This window comes from Lissotriton vulgaris, unplaced genomic scaffold (assembly GCF_964263255.1).
Source record: "Lissotriton vulgaris unplaced genomic scaffold, aLisVul1.2 SCAFFOLD_1673, whole genome shotgun sequence".
NCBI classification, from domain to species: Eukaryota; Metazoa; Chordata; class Amphibia; order Caudata; family Salamandridae; genus Lissotriton; species Lissotriton vulgaris.
This window is the reverse complement of record NW_028241535.1, coordinates 538,575-555,629: the sequence shown is the minus strand read 5'-3', so window position 1 is coordinate 555,629 and position 17,055 is coordinate 538,575. Positions and strand designations below refer to the sequence as shown.

Here is a 17,055-nt window from a genome sequence, read left to right as displayed (position 1 = left end):
AGTGTCCAGAGGATTGCCTATTCCTCACTCCTGGCCTTCCAACCAGTTTGGATAGATAGACTGATAAAAAAGCATTTCTTACTCCTAAAGTTTCAGCCGTCTCAAGTGTATGAGTGTTTACATTTGTCTGCCCCACAGAGACAGATCACTTCTAATAAGTGAGTTCTCTATCTGTCACTGATTGCGGACATACTCACTAGAGCTTTCAGTATGGTCATAAATGTGAATACTCTTATGTTCTCAAATCAAAATGGAGTTTTTCCTACTTTCAAGAAAAGTGTCTTAAGCATGCTCTTCGATTTGTGCACGCATGTAGACATTCAAATGCAACTGCATTTCCATACAGAGTCTCAAAATCATAGATATCTTCATACCGCAGTAAGAATACATGTTGCGATTTACAAACTGCAGGCAGACTGGCCTTGTAGCACAGTGGCAGAGCACTGGTCTTGTAAACCAGGGGTCATGAGTTCAAACCTCATCAGGGCCTTTTTATATGTGTGTTTCTGTATGTTGTTTTCAAGTCATTATTTCTAGGAGTCACACCTTGTCTTAAGTTTGCTTATTGACAAGCTTCCCTTTCCATCTTTCATCTTATCAAGAAGACTTCATGAAAACCATTGAACCATAAACTATTGCCTCACCCCTTCCGATCGCCTGACGAACGCCTGACAAACGCCATTCTCACCCCGCCGGGCAAGCCCTGCCGGGCAAAGCCAAATAAGCCATGCATATTCAGAGTTCCTTTGAAAGGCAGAGCGAGGACTAGGACGTCTGTTCCGACTGAGTCTGCATCCACAGAAAGGATGAAATAAGGCTCTAGAAATTTCACCAAGGAGATATGAACTTCATCCCCCTTAAAATACTTTTTCTCCCAGATACCCCGGCTCTTAGTCAAATGAGGTTAATCTTCAAAACCCCACCCCCACTAACCATAAATATTCACCTCTCCTGCTGTCCATTCAATTGATACAAGGTATCTTGTACATGGAGAGAATGTGAGAAAAAGCAGAATTGCTTCATAGATTTGGTGACTTTGGATGGGTGGGCTGGATAAAGAAGTGAACTTGGTTTCCGGAAAGGGAGTATCATGATGGGAATGAGGAAAAGAGAACATGGACCACATTCACAGGTTAGAGAAATAAATGTAATAGGTTGAATGGTTTTGAAAAGCTAGCTTTGAGCAGGAATTGTTTTTTAAAATTGCAAAGAACTAAAAAAGTCAATGTGGGATTGGAGGCACAATCTGAGCAGAAAGCACCATAAGCTGCTATGGTGCAACTCTTATGTTGACTAGAAACTTTAATATGATGATGCTCTTCTTTTGATATTTCTTTGAGTTACATTTTATTGTATGTAGCTGACACAGCACTGTTTGCAGCTCCTCAGTTTATGGTTATCCCGTGACAACAATGTATTCATCATATTTATTATTCTACAAAAGTATTTTTAAATGCACTGATGTGGTGTTTGCATGCTATGCAAGATGGTACATCATTGAATGTTTATAAGGAGCATCGCATAGGATATGTGATATTTGGCACCTGGAGGAGTCGGACACGCAGATCCTGAAAAGAAGTTAAGACTCTATAGCAAGAGCCGTCTTTATTCTGAGTCTAATCTTTACTTTTAGTGAAATGGTTTATGAAAACCAATCAACTGCTCCAGGTGAGGCTCGAACTCACAACCTCGGCATGGCTCAGTGCAAGTACTGCTGTATAAGTACCGCGCGCTAACCGATTGCACCACTGGAGCTCACTGTTTTCATTTCTCCCCATTTGAGCCATCTAGTGCTAACCAAGTAGATACTGCACTGCTCCATTATTCACTGTGCAAGATCGACTCACATGCTAGCATGTTATCATGACTATTAAAAATACAGTCCAAATGGAATAGATTTGATAATTCTGCTATATCGTGTGCTCTGTCTATTGAACACCCCATACATTTGCCGTTCTGACACAGTCTAGGATAAACTTATGCTTATTTTTAATTAGCACATAGTTAGAATTTCACCAAAAATGAAATATAGGCTCCTAAGGCAGACGAGGTGGCCGAGTGGTTAAGGCGATGGACTGCTACTCCATTGTGCTCTGCACGCGTGGGTTCGAATCCCACCTTTGTCGGAAAGCCATCAGACACTCTTTTGAAGGTGAGCATGTCTTGTAGTACAATTACACTCTCTTTCAAGACACTGCCATAATCCACTATAAGGGCCCAACTGACTATTCCATTATGGCATTTATGTCAAATAAAGGGAAGTATTTTGTGCTTAATTGAAATTAGATCTTTCATGAAGTGTCCAGAGGATTGCCTATTCCTCACTCCTGGCCTTCCAACCAGTTTGGATAGATAGACTGATAAGAAAGCATTTCTTACTCCTAAAGTTTCAGCCGTCTCAAGTGTATGAGTGTTTACATTTGTCTGCCCCACAGAGACAGATCACTTCTAATAAGTGAGTTCTCTATCTGTCACTGATTGCGGACATACTCACTAGAGCTTTCAGTATGGTCATAAATGTGAATACTCTTATGTTCTCAAATCAAAATGGAGTTTTTCCTACTTTCAAGAAAAGTGTCTTAAGCATGCTCTTCGATTTGTGCACGCATGTAGACATTCAAATGCAACTGCATTTCCATACAGAGTCTCAAAATCATAGATATCTTCATACCGCAGTAAGAATACATGTTGCGATTTACAAACTGCAGGCAGACTGGCCTTGTAGCACAGTGGCAGAGCACTGGTCTTGTAAACCAGGGGTCATGAGTTCAAACCTCATCAGGGCCTTTTTATATGTGTGTTTCTGTATGTTGTTTTCAAGTCATTATTTCTAGGAGTCACACCTTGTCTTAAGTTTGCTTATTGACAAGCTTCCCTTTCCATCTTTCATCTTATCAAGAAGACTTCATGAAAACCATTGAACCATAAACTATTGCCTCACCCCTTCCGATCGCCTGACGAACGCCTGACAAACGCCATTCTCACCCCGCCGGGCAAGCCCTGCCGGGCAAAGCCAAATAAGCCATGCATATTTAGAGTTCCTTTGAAAGGCAGAGCGAGGACTAGGACGTCTGTTCCGACTGAGTCTGCATCCACAGAAAGGATGAAATAAGGCTCTAGAAATTTCACCAAGGAGATATGAACTTCATCCCCCTTAAAATACTTTTTCTCCCAGATACCCCGGCTCTTAGTCAAATGAGGTTAATCTTCAAAACCCCACCCCCACTAACCATAAATATTCACCTCTCCTGCTGTCCATTCAATTGATACAAGGTATCTTGTACATGGAGAGAATGTGAGAAAAAGCAGAATTGCTTCATAGATTTGGTGACTTTGGATGGGTGGGCTGGATAAAGAAGTGAACTTGGTTTCCGGAAAGGGAGTATCATGATGGGAATGAGGAAAAGAGAACATGGACCACATTCACAGGTTAGAGAAATAAATGTAATAGGTTGAATGGTTTTGAAAAGCTAGCTTTGAGCAGGAATTGTTTTTTAAAATTGCAAAGAACTAAAAAAGTCAATGTGGGATTGGAGGCACAATCTGAGCAGAAAGCACCATAAGCTGCTATGGTGCAACTCTTATGTTGACTAGAAACTTTAATATGATGATGCTCTTCTTTTGATATTTCTTTGAGTTACATTTTATTGTATGTAGCTGACACAGCACTGTTTGCAGCTCCTCAGTTTATGGTTATCCCGTGACAACAATGTATTCATCATATTTATTATTCTACAAAAGTATTTTTAAATGCACTGATGTGGTGTTTGCATGCTATGCAAGATGGTACATCATTGAATGTTTATAAGGAGCATCGCATAGGATATGTGATATTTGGCACCTGGAGGAGTCGGACACGCAGATCCTGAAAAGAAGTTAAGACTCTATAGCAAGAGCCGTCTTTATTCTGAGTCTAATCTTTACTTTTAGTGAAATGGTTTATGAAAACCAATCAACTGCTCCAGGTGAGGCTCGAACTCACAACCTCGGCATGGCTCAGTGCAAGTACTGCTGTATAAGTACCGCGCGCTAACCGATTGCGCCACTGGAGCTCACTGTTTTCATTTCTCCCCATTTGAGCCATCTAGTGCTAACCAAGTAGATACTGCACTGCTCCATTATTCACTGTGCAAGATCGACTCACATGCTAGCATGTTATCATGACTATTAAAAATACAGTCCAAATGGAATAGATTTGATAATTCTGCTATATCGTGTGCTCTGTCTATTGAACACCCCATACATTTGCCGTTCTGACACAGTCTAGGATAAACTTATGCTTATTTTTAATTAGCACATAGTTAGAATTTCACCAAAAATGAAATATAGGCTCCTAAGGCAGACGAGGTGGCCGAGTGGTTAAGGCGATGGACTGCTAATCCATTGTGCTCTGCACGCGTGGGTTCGAATCCCACCTTCGTCGGAAAGCCATCAGACACTCTTTTGAAGGTGAGCATGTCTCGTAGTACAATTACACTCTCTTTCAAGACACTGCCATAATCCACTAGAAGGGCCCAACTGACTATTCCATTATGGCATTTATGTCAAATAAAGGGAATTATTTTGTGCTTAATTGAAATTAGATCTTTCATGAAGTGTCCAGAGGATTGCCTATTCCTCACTCCTGGCCTTCCAACCAGTTTGGATAGATAGACTGATAAAAAAGCATTTCTTACTCCTAAAGTTTCAGCCGTCTCAAGTGTATGAGTGTTTACATTTGTCTGCCCCACAGAGACAGATCACTTCTAATAAGTGAGTTCTCTATCTGTCACTGATTGCGGACATACTCACTAGAGCTTTCAGTATGGTCATAAATGTGAATACTCTTATGTTCTCAAATCAAAATGGAGTTTTTCCTACTTTCAAGAAAAGTGTCTTAAGCATGCTCTTCGATTTGTGCACGCATGTAGACATTCAAATGCAACTGCATTTCCATACAGAGTCTCAAAATCATAGATATCTTCATACCGCAGTAAGAATACATGTTGCGATTTACAAACTGCAGGCAGACCGGCCTTGTAGCTCAGTGGCAGAGCACTGGTCTTGTAAACCAGGGGTCATGAGTTCAAGCCTCATCAGGGCCTTTTTATATGTGTGTTTCTGTATGTTGTTTTTAAGTCATTCTTTCTAGGAGTCACACCTTTTCTTAAGTTTGCTTATTGACAAGCTTCCCTTTCCATCTTTCATCTTATCAAGAAGACTTCATGAAAACCATTGAACCATAAACTATTGCCTCACCCCTTCCGATCGCCTGACGAACGCCTGACAAACGCCATTCTCACCCCGCCGGGCAAGCCCTGCCGGGCAAAGCCAAATAAGCCATGCATATTTAGAGTTCCTTTGAAAGGCAGAGCGAGGACTAGGACGTCTGTTCCGACTGAGTCTGCATCCACAGAAAGGATGAAATAAGGCTCTAGAAATTTCACCAAGGAGATATGAACTTCATCCCCCTTAAAATACTTTTTCTCCCAGATACCCCGGCTCTTAGTCAAATGAGGTTAATCTTCAAAACCCCACCCCCACTAACCATAAATATTCACCTCTCCTGCTGTCCATTCAATTGATACAAGGTATCTTGTACATGGAGAGAATGTGAGAAAAAGCAGAATTGCTTCATAGATTTGGTGACCTTGGATGGGTGGGCTGGATAAAGAAGTGAACTTGGTTTCCGGAAAGGGAGTATCATGATGGGAATGAGGAAAAGAGAACATGGACCACATTCACAGGTTAGAGAAATAAATGTAATAGGTTGAATGGTTTTGAAAAGCTAGCTTTGAGCAGGAATTGTTTTTTAAAATTGCAAAGAACTAAAAAAGTCAATGTGGGATTGGAGGCACAATCTGAGCAGAAAGCACCATAAGCTGCTATGGTGCAACTCTTATGTTGACTAGAAACTTTAATATGATGATGCTCTTCTTTTGATATTTCTTTGAGTTAAATTTTATTGTATGTAGCTGACACAGCACTGTTTGCAGCTCCTCAGTTTATGGTTATCCCGTGACAACAATGTATTCATCATATTTATTATTCTACAAAAGTATTTTTAAATGCACTGATGTGGTGTTTGCATGCTATGCAAGATGGTACATCATTGAATGTTTATAAGGAGCATCGCATAGGATATGTGATATTTGGCACCTGGAGGAGTCGGACACGCAGATCCTGAAAAGAAGTTAAGACTCTATAGCAAGAGCCGTCTTTATTCTGAGTCTAATCTTTACTTTTAGTGAAATGGTTTATGAAAACCAATCAACTGCTCCAGGTGAGGCTCGAACTCACAACCTCGGCATGGCTCAGTGCAAGTACTGCTGTATAAGTACCGCGCGCTAACCGATTGCACCACTGGAGCTCACTGTTTTCATTTCTCCCCATTTGAGCCATCTAGTGCTAACCAAGTAGATACTGCACTGCTCCATTATTCACTGTGCAAGATCGACTCACATGCTAGCATGTTATCATGACTATTAAAAATACAGTCCAAATGGAATAGATTTGATAATTCTGCTATATCGTGTGCTCTGTCTATTGAACACCCCATACATTTGCCGTTCTGACACAGTCTAGGATAAACTTATGCTTATTTTTAATTAGCACATAGTTAGAATTTCACCAAAAATGAAATATAGGCTCCTAAGGCAGACGAGGTGGCCGAGTGGTTAAGGCGATGGACTGCTACTCCATTGTGCTCTGCACGCGTGGGTTCGAATCCCACCTTTGTCGGAAAGCCATCAGACACTCTTTTGAAGGTGAGCATGTCTTGTAGTACAATTACACTCTCTTTCAAGACACTGCCATAATCCACTAGAAGGGCCCAACTGACTATTCCATTATGGCATTTATGTCAAATAAAGGGAAGTATTTTGTGCTTAATTGAAATTAGATCTTTCATGAAGTGTCCAGAGGATTGCCTATTCCTCACTCCTGGCCTTCCAACCAGTTTGGATAGATAGACTGATAAGAAAGCATTTCTTACTCCTAAAGTTTCAGCCGTCTCAAGTGTATGAGTGTTTACATTTGTCTGCCCCACAGAGACAGATCACTTCTAATAAGTGAGTTCTCTATCTGTCACTGATTGCGGACATACTCACTAGAGCTTTCAGTATGGTCATAAATGTGAATACTCTTATGTTCTCAAATCAAAATGGAGTTTTTCCTACTTTCAAGAAAAGTGTCTTAAGCATGCTCTTCGATTTGTGCACGCATGTAGACATTCAAATGCAACTGCATTTCCATACAGAGTCTCAAAATCATAGATATCTTCATACCGCAGTAAGAATACATGTTGCGATTTACAAACTGCAGGCAGACTGGCCTTGTAGCACAGTGGCAGAGCACTGGTCTTGTAAACCAGGGGTCATGAGTTCAAACCTCATCAGGGCCTTTTTATATGTGTGTTTCTGTATGTTGTTTTCAAGTCATTATTTCTAGGAGTCACACCTTGTCTTAAGTTTGCTTATTGACAAGCTTCCCTTTCCATCTTTCATCTTATCAAGAAGACTTCATGAAAACCATTGAACCATAAACTATTGCCTCACCCCTTCCGATCGCCTGACGAACGCCTGACAAACGCCATTCTCACCCCGCCGGGCAAGCCCTGCCGGGCAAAGCCAAATAAGCCATGCATATTTAGAGTTCCTTTGAAAGGCAGAGCGAGGACTAGGACGTCTGTTCCGACTGAGTCTGCATCCACAGAAAGGATGAAATAAGGCTCTAGAAATTTCACCAAGGAGATATGAACTTCATCCCCCTTAAAATACTTTTTCTCCCAGATACCCCGGCTCTTAGTCAAATGAGGTTAATCTTCAAAACCCCACCCCCACTAACCATAAATATTCACCTCTCCTGCTGTCCATTCAATTGATACAAGGTATCTTGTACATGGAGAGAATGTGAGAAAAAGCAGAATTGCTTCATAGATTTGGTGACTTTGGATGGGTGGGCTGGATAAAGAAGTGAACTTGGTTTCCGGAAAGGGAGTATCATGATGGGAATGAGGAAAAGAGAACATGGACCACATTCACAGGTTAGAGAAATAAATGTAATAGGTTGAATGGTTTTGAAAAGCTAGCTTTGAGCAGGAATTGTTTTTTAAAATTGCAAAGAACTAAAAAAGTCAATGTGGGATTGGAGGCACAATCTGAGCAGAAAGCACCATAAGCTGCTATGGTGCAACTCTTATGTTGACTAGAAACTTTAATATGATGATGCTCTTCTTTTGATATTTCTTTGAGTTACATTTTATTGTATGTAGCTGACACAGCACTGTTTGCAGCTCCTCAGTTTATGGTTATCCCGTGACAACAATGTATTCATCATATTTATTATTCTACAAAAGTATTTTTAAATGCACTGATGTGGTGTTTGCATGCTATGCAAGATGGTACATCATTGAATGTTTATAAGGAGCATCGCATAGGATATGTGATATTTGGCACCTGGAGGAGTCGGACACGCAGATCCTGAAAAGAAGTTAAGACTCTATAGCAAGAGCCGTCTTTATTCTGAGTCTAATCTTTACTTTTAGTGAAATGGTTTATGAAAACCAATCAACTGCTCCAGGTGAGGCTCGAACTCACAACCTCGGCATGGCTCAGTGCAAGTACTGCTGTATAAGTACCGCGCGCTAACCGATTGCGCCACTGGAGCTCACTGTTTTCATTTCTCCCCATTTGAGCCATCTAGTGCTAACCAAGTAGATACTGCACTGCTCCATTATTCACTGTGCAAGATCGACTCACATGCTAGCATGTTATCATGACTATTAAAAATACAGTCCAAATGGAATAGATTTGATAATTCTGCTATATCGTGTGCTCTGTCTATTGAACACCCCATACATTTGCCGTTCTGACACAGTCTAGGATAAACTTATGCTTATTTTTAATTAGCACATAGTTAGAATTTCACCAAAAATGAAATATAGGCTCCTAAGGCAGACGAGGTGGCCGAGTGGTTAAGGCGATGGACTGCTAATCCATTGTGCTCTGCACGCGTGGGTTCGAATCCCACCTTCGTCGGAAAGCCATCAGACACTCTTTTGAAGGTGAGCATGTCTCGTAGTACAATTACACTCTCTTTCAAGACACTGCCATAATCCACTAGAAGGGCCCAACTGACTATTCCATTATGGCATTTATGTCAAATAAAGGGAATTATTTTGTGCTTAATTGAAATTAGATCTTTCATGAAGTGTCCAGAGGATTGCCTATTCCTCACTCCTGGCCTTCCAACCAGTTTGGATAGATAGACTGATAAAAAAGCATTTCTTACTCCTAAAGTTTCAGCCGTCTCAAGTGTATGAGTGTTTACATTTGTCTGCCCCACAGAGACAGATCACTTCTAATAAGTGAGTTCTCTATCTGTCACTGATTGCGGACATACTCACTAGAGCTTTCAGTATGGTCATAAATGTGAATACTCTTATGTTCTCAAATCAAAATGGAGTTTTTCCTACTTTCAAGAAAAGTGTCTTAAGCATGCTCTTCGATTTGTGCACGCATGTAGACATTCAAATGCAACTGCATTTCCATACAGAGTCTCAAAATCATAGATATCTTCATACCGCAGTAAGAATACATGTTGCGATTTACAAACTGCAGGCAGACTGGCCTTGTAGCACAGTGGCAGAGCACTGGTCTTGTAAACCAGGGGTCATGAGTTCAAACCTCATCAGGGCCTTTTTATATGTGTGTTTCTGTATGTTGTTTTCAAGTCATTATTTCTAGGAGTCACACCTTGTCTTAAGTTTGCTTATTGACAAGCTTCCCTTTCCATCTTTCATCTTATCAAGAAGACTTCATGAAAACCATTGAACCATAAACTATTGCCTCACCCCTTCCGATCGCCTGACGAACGCCTGACAAACGCCATTCTCACCCCGCCGGGCAAGCCCTGCCGGGCAAAGCCAAATAAGCCATGCATATTCAGAGTTCCTTTGAAAGGCAGAGCGAGGACTAGGACGTCTGTTCCGACTGAGTCTGCATCCACAGAAAGGATGAAATAAGGCTCTAGAAATTTCACCAAGGAGATATGAACTTCATCCCCCTTAAAATACTTTTTCTCCCAGATACCCCGGCTCTTAGTCAAATGAGGTTAATCTTCAAAACCCCACCCCCACTAACCATAAATATTCACCTCTCCTGCTGTCCATTCAATTGATACAAGGTATCTTGTACATGGAGAGAATGTGAGAAAAAGCAGAATTGCTTCATAGATTTGGTGACCTTGGATGGGTGGGCTGGATAAAGAAGTGAACTTGGTTTCCGGAAAGGGAGTATCATGATGGGAATGAGGAAAAGAGAACATGGACCACATTCACAGGTTAGAGAAATAAATGTAATAGGTTGAATGGTTTTGAAAAGCTAGCTTTGAGCAGGAATTGTTTTTTAAAATTGCAAAGAACTAAAAAAGTCAATGTGGGATTGGAGGCACAATCTGAGCAGAAAGCACCATAAGCTGCTATGGTGCAACTCTTATGTTGACTAGAAACTTTAATATGATGATGCTCTTCTTTTGATATTTCTTTGAGTTACATTTTATTGTATGTAGCTGACACAGCACTGTTTGCAGCTCCTCAGTTTATGGTTATCCCGTGACAACAATGTATTCATCATATTTATTATTCTACAAAAGTATTTTTAAATGCACTGATGTGGTGTTTGCATGCTATGCAAGATGGTACATCATTGAATGTTTATAAGGAGCATCGCATAGGATATGTGATATTTGGCACCTGGAGGAGTCGGACACGCAGATCCTGAAAAGAAGTTAAGACTCTATAGCAAGAGCCGTCTTTATTCTGAGTCTAATCTTTACTTTTAGTGAAATGGTTTATGAAAACCAATCAACTGCTCCAGGTGAGGCTCGAACTCACAACCTCGGCATGGCTCAGTGCAAGTACTGCTGTATAAGTACCGCGCGCTAACCGATTGCACCACTGGAGCTCACTGTTTTCATTTCTCCCCATTTGAGCCATCTAGTGCTAACCAAGTAGATACTGCACTGCTCCATTATTCACTGTGCAAGATCGACTCACATGCTAGCATGTTATCATGACTATTAAAAATACAGTCCAAATGGAATAGATTTGATAATTCTGCTATATCGTGTGCTCTGTCTATTGAACACCCCATACATTTGCCGTTCTGACACAGTCTAGGATAAACTTATGCTTATTTTTAATTAGCACATAGTTAGAATTTCACCAAAAATGAAATATAGGCTCCTAAGGCAGACGAGGTGGCCGAGTGGTTAAGGCGATGGACTGCTACTCCATTGTGCTCTGCACGCGTGGGTTCGAATCCCACCTTTGTCGGAAAGCCATCAGACACTCTTTTGAAGGTGAGCATGTCTTGTAGTACAATTACACTCTCTTTCAAGACACTGCCATAATCCACTAGAAGGGCCCAACTGACTATTCCATTATGGCATTTATGTCAAATAAAGGGAAGTATTTTGTGCTTAATTGAAATTAGATCTTTCATGAAGTGTCCAGAGGATTGCCTATTCCTCACTCCTGGCCTTCCAACCAGTTTGGATAGATAGACTGATAAGAAAGCATTTCTTACTCCTAAAGTTTCAGCCGTCTCAAGTGTATGAGTGTTTACATTTGTCTGCCCCACAGAGACAGATCACTTCTAATAAGTGAGTTCTCTATCTGTCACTGATTGCGGACATACTCACTAGAGCTTTCAGTATGGTCATAAATGTGAATACTCTTATGTTCTCAAATCAAAATGGAGTTTTTCCTACTTTCAAGAAAAGTGTCTTAAGCATGCTCTTCGATTTGTGCACGCATGTAGACATTCAAATGCAACTGCATTTCCATACAGAGTCTCAAAATCATAGATATCTTCATACCGCAGTAAGAATACATGTTGCGATTTACAAACTGCAGGCAGACTGGCCTTGTAGCACAGTGGCAGAGCACTGGTCTTGTAAACCAGGGGTCATGAGTTCAAACCTCATCAGGGCCTTTTTATATGTGTGTTTCTGTATGTTGTTTTCAAGTCATTATTTCTAGGAGTCACACCTTGTCTTAAGTTTGCTTATTGACAAGCTTCCCTTTCCATCTTTCATCTTATCAAGAAGACTTCATGAAAACCATTGAACCATAAACTATTGCCTCACCCCTTCCGATCGCCTGACGAACGCCTGACAAACGCCATTCTCACCCCGCCGGGCAAGCCCTGCCGGGCAAAGCCAAATAAGCCATGCATATTTAGAGTTCCTTTGAAAGGCAGAGCGAGGACTAGGACGTCTGTTCCGACTGAGTCTGCATCCACAGAAAGGATGAAATAAGGCTCTAGAAATTTCACCAAGGAGATATGAACTTCATCCCCCTTAAAATACTTTTTCTCCCAGATACCCCGGCTCTTAGTCAAATGAGGTTAATCTTCAAAACCCCACCCCCACTAACCATAAATATTCACCTCTCCTGCTGTCCATTCAATTGATACAAGGTATCTTGTACATGGAGAGAATGTGAGAAAAAGCAGAATTGCTTCATAGATTTGGTGACTTTGGATGGGTGGGCTGGATAAAGAAGTGAACTTGGTTTCCGGAAAGGGAGTATCATGATGGGAATGAGGAAAAGAGAACATGGACCACATTCACAGGTTAGAGAAATAAATGTAATAGGTTGAATGGTTTTGAAAAGCTAGCTTTGAGCAGGAATTGTTTTTTAAAATTGCAAAGAACTAAAAAAGTCAATGTGGGATTGGAGGCACAATCTGAGCAGAAAGCACCATAAGCTGCTATGGTGCAACTCTTATGTTGACTAGAAACTTTAATATGATGATGCTCTTCTTTTGATATTTCTTTGAGTTACATTTTATTGTATGTAGCTGACACAGCACTGTTTGCAGCTCCTCAGTTTATGGTTATCCCGTGACAACAATGTATTCATCATATTTATTATTCTACAAAAGTATTTTTAAATGCACTGATGTGGTGTTTGCATGCTATGCAAGATGGTACATCATTGAATGTTTATAAGGAGCATCGCATAGGATATGTGATATTTGGCACCTGGAGGAGTCGGACACGCAGATCCTGAAAATAAGTTAAGACTCTATAGCAAGAGCCGTCTTTATTCTGAGTCTAATCTTTACTTTTAGTGAAATGGTTTATGAAAACCAATCAACTGCTCCAGGTGAGGCTCGAACTCACAACCTCGGCATGGCTCAGTGCAAGTACTGCTGTATAAGTACCGCGCGCTAACCGATTGCGCCACTGGAGCTCACTGTTTTCATTTCTCCCCATTTGAGCCATCTAGTGCTAACCAAGTAGATACTGCACTGCTCCATTATTCACTGTGCAAGATCGACTCACATGCTAGCATGTTATCATGACTATTAAAAATACAGTCCAAATGGAATAGATTTGATAATTCTGCTATATCGTGTGCTCTGTCTATTGAACACCCCATACATTTGCCGTTCTGACACAGTCTAGGATAAACTTATGCTTATTTTTAATTAGCACATAGTTAGAATTTCACCAAAAATGAAATATAGGCTCCTAAGGCAGACGAGGTGGCCGAGTGGTTAAGGCGATGGACTGCTAATCCATTGTGCTCTGCACGCGTGGGTTCGAATCCCACCTTCGTCGGAAAGCCATCAGACACTCTTTTGAAGGTGAGCATGTCTCGTAGTACAATTACACTCTCTTTCAAGACACTGCCATAATCCACTAGAAGGGCCCAACTGACTATTCCATTATGGCATTTATGTCAAATAAAGGGAATTATTTTGTGCTTAATTGAAATTAGATCTTTCATGAAGTGTCCAGAGGATTGCCTATTCCTCACTCCTGGCCTTCCAACCAGTTTGGATAGATAGACTGATAAAAAAGCATTTCTTACTCCTAAAGTTTCAGCCGTCTCAAGTGTATGAGTGTTTACATTTGTCTGCCCCACAGAGACAGATCACTTCTAATAAGTGAGTTCTCTATCTGTCACTGATTGCGGACATACTCACTAGAGCTTTCAGTATGGTCATAAATGTGAATACTCTTATGTTCTCAAATCAAAATGGAGTTTTTCCTACTTTCAAGAAAAGTGTCTTAAGCATGCTCTTCGATTTGTGCACGCATGTAGACATTCAAATGCAACTGCATTTCCATACAGAGTCTCAAAATCATAGATATCTTCATACCGCAGTAAGAATACATGTTGCGATTTACAAACTGCAGGCAGACTGGCCTTGTAGCTCAGTGGCAGAGCACTGGTCTTGTAAACCAGGGGTCATGAGTTCAAGCCTCATCAGGGCCTTTTTATATGTGTGTTTCTGTATGTTGTTTTTAAGTCATTCTTTCTAGGAGTCACACCTTTTCTTAAGTTTGCTTATTGACAAGCTTCCCTTTCCATCTTTCATCTTATCAAGAAGACTTCATGAAAACCATTGAACCATAAACTATTGCCTCACCCCTTCCGATCGCCTGACGAACGCCTGACAAACGCCATTCTCACCCCGCCGGGCAAGCCCTGCCGGGCAAAGCCAAATAAGCCATGCATATTTAGAGTTCCTTTGAAAGGCAGAGCGAGGACTAGGACGTCTGTTCCGACTGAGTCTGCATCCACAGAAAGGATGAAATAAGGCTCTAGAAATTTCACCAAGGAGATATGAACTTCATCCCCCTTAAAATACTTTTTCTCCCAGATACCCCGGCTCTTAGTCAAATGAGGTTAATCTTCAAAACCCCACCCCCACTAACCATAAATATTCACCTCTCCTGCTGTCCATTCAATTGATACAAGGTATCTTGTACATGGAGAGAATGTGAGAAAAAGCAGAATTGCTTCATAGATTTGGTGACCTTGGATGGGTGGGCTGGATAAAGAAGTGAACTTGGTTTCCGGAAAGGGAGTATCATGATGGGAATGAGGAAAAGAGAACATGGACCACATTCACAGGTTAGAGAAATAAATGTAATAGGTTGAATGGTTTTGAAAAGCTAGCTTTGAGCAGGAATTGTTTTTTAAAATTGCAAAGAACTAAAAAAGTCAATGTGGGATTGGAGGCACAATCTGAGCAGAAAGCACCATAAGCTGCTATGGTGCAACTCTTATGTTGACTAGAAACTTTAATATGATGATGCTCTTCTTTTGATATTTCTTTGAGTTAAATTTTATTGTATGTAGCTGACACAGCACTGTTTGCAGCTCCTCAGTTTATGGTTATCCCGTGACAACAATGTATTCATCATATTTATTATTCTACAAAAGTATTTTTAAATGCACTGATGTGGTGTTTGCATGCTATGCAAGATGGTACATCATTGAATGTTTATAAGGAGCATCGCATAGGATATGTGATATTTGGCACCTGGAGGAGTCGGACACGCAGATCCTGAAAATAAGTTAAGACTCTATAGCAAGAGCCGTCTTTATTCTGAGTCTAATCTTTACTTTTAGTGAAATGGTTTATGAAAACCAATCAACTGCTCCAGGTGAGGCTCGAACTCACAACCTCGGCATGGCTCAGTGCAAGTACTGCTGTATAAGTACCGCGCGCTAACCGATTGCGCCACTGGAGCTCACTGTTTTCATTTCTCCCCATTTGAGCCATCTAGTGCTAACCAAGTAGATACTGCACTGCTCCATTATTCACTGTGCAAGATCGACTCACATGCTAGCATGTTATCATGACTATTAAAAATACAGTCCAAATGGAATAGATTTGATAATTCTGCTATATCGTGTGCTCTGTCTATTGAACACCCCATACATTTGCCGTTCTGACACAGTCTAGGATAAACTTATGCTTATTTTTAATTAGCACATAGTTAGAATTTCACCAAAAATGAAATATAGGCTCCTAAGGCAGACGAGGTGGCCGAGTGGTTAAGGCGATGGACTGCTAATCCATTGTGCTCTGCACGCGTGGGTTCGAATCCCACCTTCGTCGGAAAGCCATCAGACACTCTTTTGAAGGTGAGCATGTCTCGTAGTACAATTACACTCTCTTTCAAGACACTGCCATAATCCACTAGAAGGGCCCAACTGACTATTCCATTATGGCATTTATGTCAAATAAAGGGAATTATTTTGTGCTTAATTGAAATTAGATCTTTCATGAAGTGTCCAGAGGATTGCCTATTCCTCACTCCTGGCCTTCCAACCAGTTTGGATAGATAGACTGATAAAAAAGCATTTCTTACTCCTAAAGTTTCAGCCGTCTCAAGTGTATGAGTGTTTACATTTGTCTGCCCCACAGAGACAGATCACTTCTAATAAGTGAGTTCTCTATCTGTCACTGATTGCGGACATACTCACTAGAGCTTTCAGTATGGTCATAAATGTGAATACTCTTATGTTCTCAAATCAAAATGGAGTTTTTCCTACTTTCAAGAAAAGTGTCTTAAGCATGCTCTTCGATTTGTGCACGCATGTAGACATTCAAATGCAACTGCATTTCCATACAGAGTCTCAAAATCATAGATATCTTCATACCGCAGTAAGAATACATGTTGCGATTTACAAACTGCAGGCAGACTGGCCTTGTAGCTCAGTGGCAGAGCACTGGTCTTGTAAACCAGGGGTCATGAGTTCAAGCCTCATCAGGGCCTTTTTATATGTGTGTTTCTGTATGTTGTTTTTAAGTCATTCTTTCTAGGAGTCACACCTTTTCTTAAGTTTGCTTATTGACAAGCTTCCCTTTCCATCTTTCATCTTATCAAGAAGACTTCATGAAAACCATTGAACCATAAACTATTGCCTCACCCCTTCCGATCGCCTGACGAACGCCTGACAAACGCCATTCTCACCCCGCCGGGCAAGCCCTGCCGGGCAAAGCCAAATAAGCCATGCATATTTAGAGTTCCTTTGAAAGGCAGAGCGAGGACTAGGACGTCTGTTCCGACTGAGTCTGCATCCACAGAAAGGATGAAATAAGGCTCTAGAAATTTCACCAAGGAGATATGAACTTCATCCCCCTTAAAATACTTTTTCTCCCAGATACCCCGGCTCTTAGTCAAATGAGGTTAATCTTCAAAACCCCACCCCCACTAACCATAAATATTCACCTCTCCTGCTGTCCATTCAATTGATACAAG

The 17,055-nt window shown here is 40.9% G+C and overlaps 22 non-coding genes across 22 annotated transcripts; 15 read left to right on the top strand and 7 right to left on the bottom strand.

Annotated features, from left to right (window-relative positions):
• Positions 1-418: 418 nt before the first annotated feature.
• Positions 419-490, top strand: TRNAT-UGU (transfer RNA threonine (anticodon UGU)). Its single transcript has one exon. It is a non-coding gene; the product is annotated as a tRNA-Thr (tRNA).
• Positions 491-1,660: 1,170 nt separating this feature from the next.
• Positions 1,661-1,755, bottom strand: TRNAI-UAU (transfer RNA isoleucine (anticodon UAU)). Its single transcript has 2 exons — positions 1,718-1,755; positions 1,661-1,696 (listed from the first exon to the last, which is right to left on the bottom strand). It is a non-coding gene; the product is annotated as a tRNA-Ile (tRNA).
• Positions 1,756-2,044: 289 nt separating this feature from the next.
• TRNAS-GCU (transfer RNA serine (anticodon GCU)) lies at positions 2,045-2,126 on the top strand. The gene has a single exon. It is a non-coding gene; the product is annotated as a tRNA-Ser (tRNA).
• A 589-nt stretch (positions 2,127-2,715) lies between these two features.
• TRNAT-UGU (transfer RNA threonine (anticodon UGU)) lies at positions 2,716-2,787 on the top strand. The gene has a single exon. It is a non-coding gene; the product is annotated as a tRNA-Thr (tRNA).
• A 1,170-nt stretch (positions 2,788-3,957) lies between these two features.
• Positions 3,958-4,052, bottom strand: TRNAI-UAU (transfer RNA isoleucine (anticodon UAU)). The gene is made up of 2 exons: positions 4,015-4,052; positions 3,958-3,993 (listed from the first exon to the last, which is right to left on the bottom strand). It is a non-coding gene; the product is annotated as a tRNA-Ile (tRNA).
• Positions 4,053-4,341: 289 nt separating this feature from the next.
• Positions 4,342-4,423, top strand: TRNAS-GCU (transfer RNA serine (anticodon GCU)). The gene has a single exon. It is a non-coding gene; the product is annotated as a tRNA-Ser (tRNA).
• Positions 4,424-5,012: 589 nt separating this feature from the next.
• TRNAT-UGU (transfer RNA threonine (anticodon UGU)) lies at positions 5,013-5,084 on the top strand. Its single transcript has one exon. It is a non-coding gene; the product is annotated as a tRNA-Thr (tRNA).
• A 1,170-nt stretch (positions 5,085-6,254) lies between these two features.
• Positions 6,255-6,349, bottom strand: TRNAI-UAU (transfer RNA isoleucine (anticodon UAU)). The gene is made up of 2 exons: positions 6,312-6,349; positions 6,255-6,290 (listed from the first exon to the last, which is right to left on the bottom strand). It is a non-coding gene; the product is annotated as a tRNA-Ile (tRNA).
• A 289-nt stretch (positions 6,350-6,638) lies between these two features.
• TRNAS-GCU (transfer RNA serine (anticodon GCU)) lies at positions 6,639-6,720 on the top strand. The gene has a single exon. It is a non-coding gene; the product is annotated as a tRNA-Ser (tRNA).
• Positions 6,721-7,309: 589 nt separating this feature from the next.
• On the top strand, positions 7,310-7,381 carry TRNAT-UGU (transfer RNA threonine (anticodon UGU)). The gene has a single exon. It is a non-coding gene; the product is annotated as a tRNA-Thr (tRNA).
• A 1,170-nt stretch (positions 7,382-8,551) lies between these two features.
• On the bottom strand, positions 8,552-8,646 carry TRNAI-UAU (transfer RNA isoleucine (anticodon UAU)). Its single transcript has 2 exons — positions 8,609-8,646; positions 8,552-8,587 (listed from the first exon to the last, which is right to left on the bottom strand). It is a non-coding gene; the product is annotated as a tRNA-Ile (tRNA).
• Positions 8,647-8,935: 289 nt separating this feature from the next.
• TRNAS-GCU (transfer RNA serine (anticodon GCU)) lies at positions 8,936-9,017 on the top strand. Its single transcript has one exon. It is a non-coding gene; the product is annotated as a tRNA-Ser (tRNA).
• Positions 9,018-9,606: 589 nt separating this feature from the next.
• Positions 9,607-9,678, top strand: TRNAT-UGU (transfer RNA threonine (anticodon UGU)). The gene has a single exon. It is a non-coding gene; the product is annotated as a tRNA-Thr (tRNA).
• Positions 9,679-10,848: 1,170 nt separating this feature from the next.
• On the bottom strand, positions 10,849-10,943 carry TRNAI-UAU (transfer RNA isoleucine (anticodon UAU)). The gene is made up of 2 exons: positions 10,906-10,943; positions 10,849-10,884 (listed from the first exon to the last, which is right to left on the bottom strand). It is a non-coding gene; the product is annotated as a tRNA-Ile (tRNA).
• Positions 10,944-11,232: 289 nt separating this feature from the next.
• TRNAS-GCU (transfer RNA serine (anticodon GCU)) lies at positions 11,233-11,314 on the top strand. The gene has a single exon. It is a non-coding gene; the product is annotated as a tRNA-Ser (tRNA).
• Positions 11,315-11,903: 589 nt separating this feature from the next.
• On the top strand, positions 11,904-11,975 carry TRNAT-UGU (transfer RNA threonine (anticodon UGU)). The gene has a single exon. It is a non-coding gene; the product is annotated as a tRNA-Thr (tRNA).
• A 1,170-nt stretch (positions 11,976-13,145) lies between these two features.
• On the bottom strand, positions 13,146-13,240 carry TRNAI-UAU (transfer RNA isoleucine (anticodon UAU)). Its single transcript has 2 exons — positions 13,203-13,240; positions 13,146-13,181 (listed from the first exon to the last, which is right to left on the bottom strand). It is a non-coding gene; the product is annotated as a tRNA-Ile (tRNA).
• A 289-nt stretch (positions 13,241-13,529) lies between these two features.
• Positions 13,530-13,611, top strand: TRNAS-GCU (transfer RNA serine (anticodon GCU)). The gene has a single exon. It is a non-coding gene; the product is annotated as a tRNA-Ser (tRNA).
• A 589-nt stretch (positions 13,612-14,200) lies between these two features.
• On the top strand, positions 14,201-14,272 carry TRNAT-UGU (transfer RNA threonine (anticodon UGU)). Its single transcript has one exon. It is a non-coding gene; the product is annotated as a tRNA-Thr (tRNA).
• A 1,170-nt stretch (positions 14,273-15,442) lies between these two features.
• TRNAI-UAU (transfer RNA isoleucine (anticodon UAU)) lies at positions 15,443-15,537 on the bottom strand. Its single transcript has 2 exons — positions 15,500-15,537; positions 15,443-15,478 (listed from the first exon to the last, which is right to left on the bottom strand). It is a non-coding gene; the product is annotated as a tRNA-Ile (tRNA).
• Positions 15,538-15,826: 289 nt separating this feature from the next.
• Positions 15,827-15,908, top strand: TRNAS-GCU (transfer RNA serine (anticodon GCU)). Its single transcript has one exon. It is a non-coding gene; the product is annotated as a tRNA-Ser (tRNA).
• A 589-nt stretch (positions 15,909-16,497) lies between these two features.
• Positions 16,498-16,569, top strand: TRNAT-UGU (transfer RNA threonine (anticodon UGU)). Its single transcript has one exon. It is a non-coding gene; the product is annotated as a tRNA-Thr (tRNA).
• The last annotated feature ends 486 nt before the right edge of the window (positions 16,570-17,055 follow it).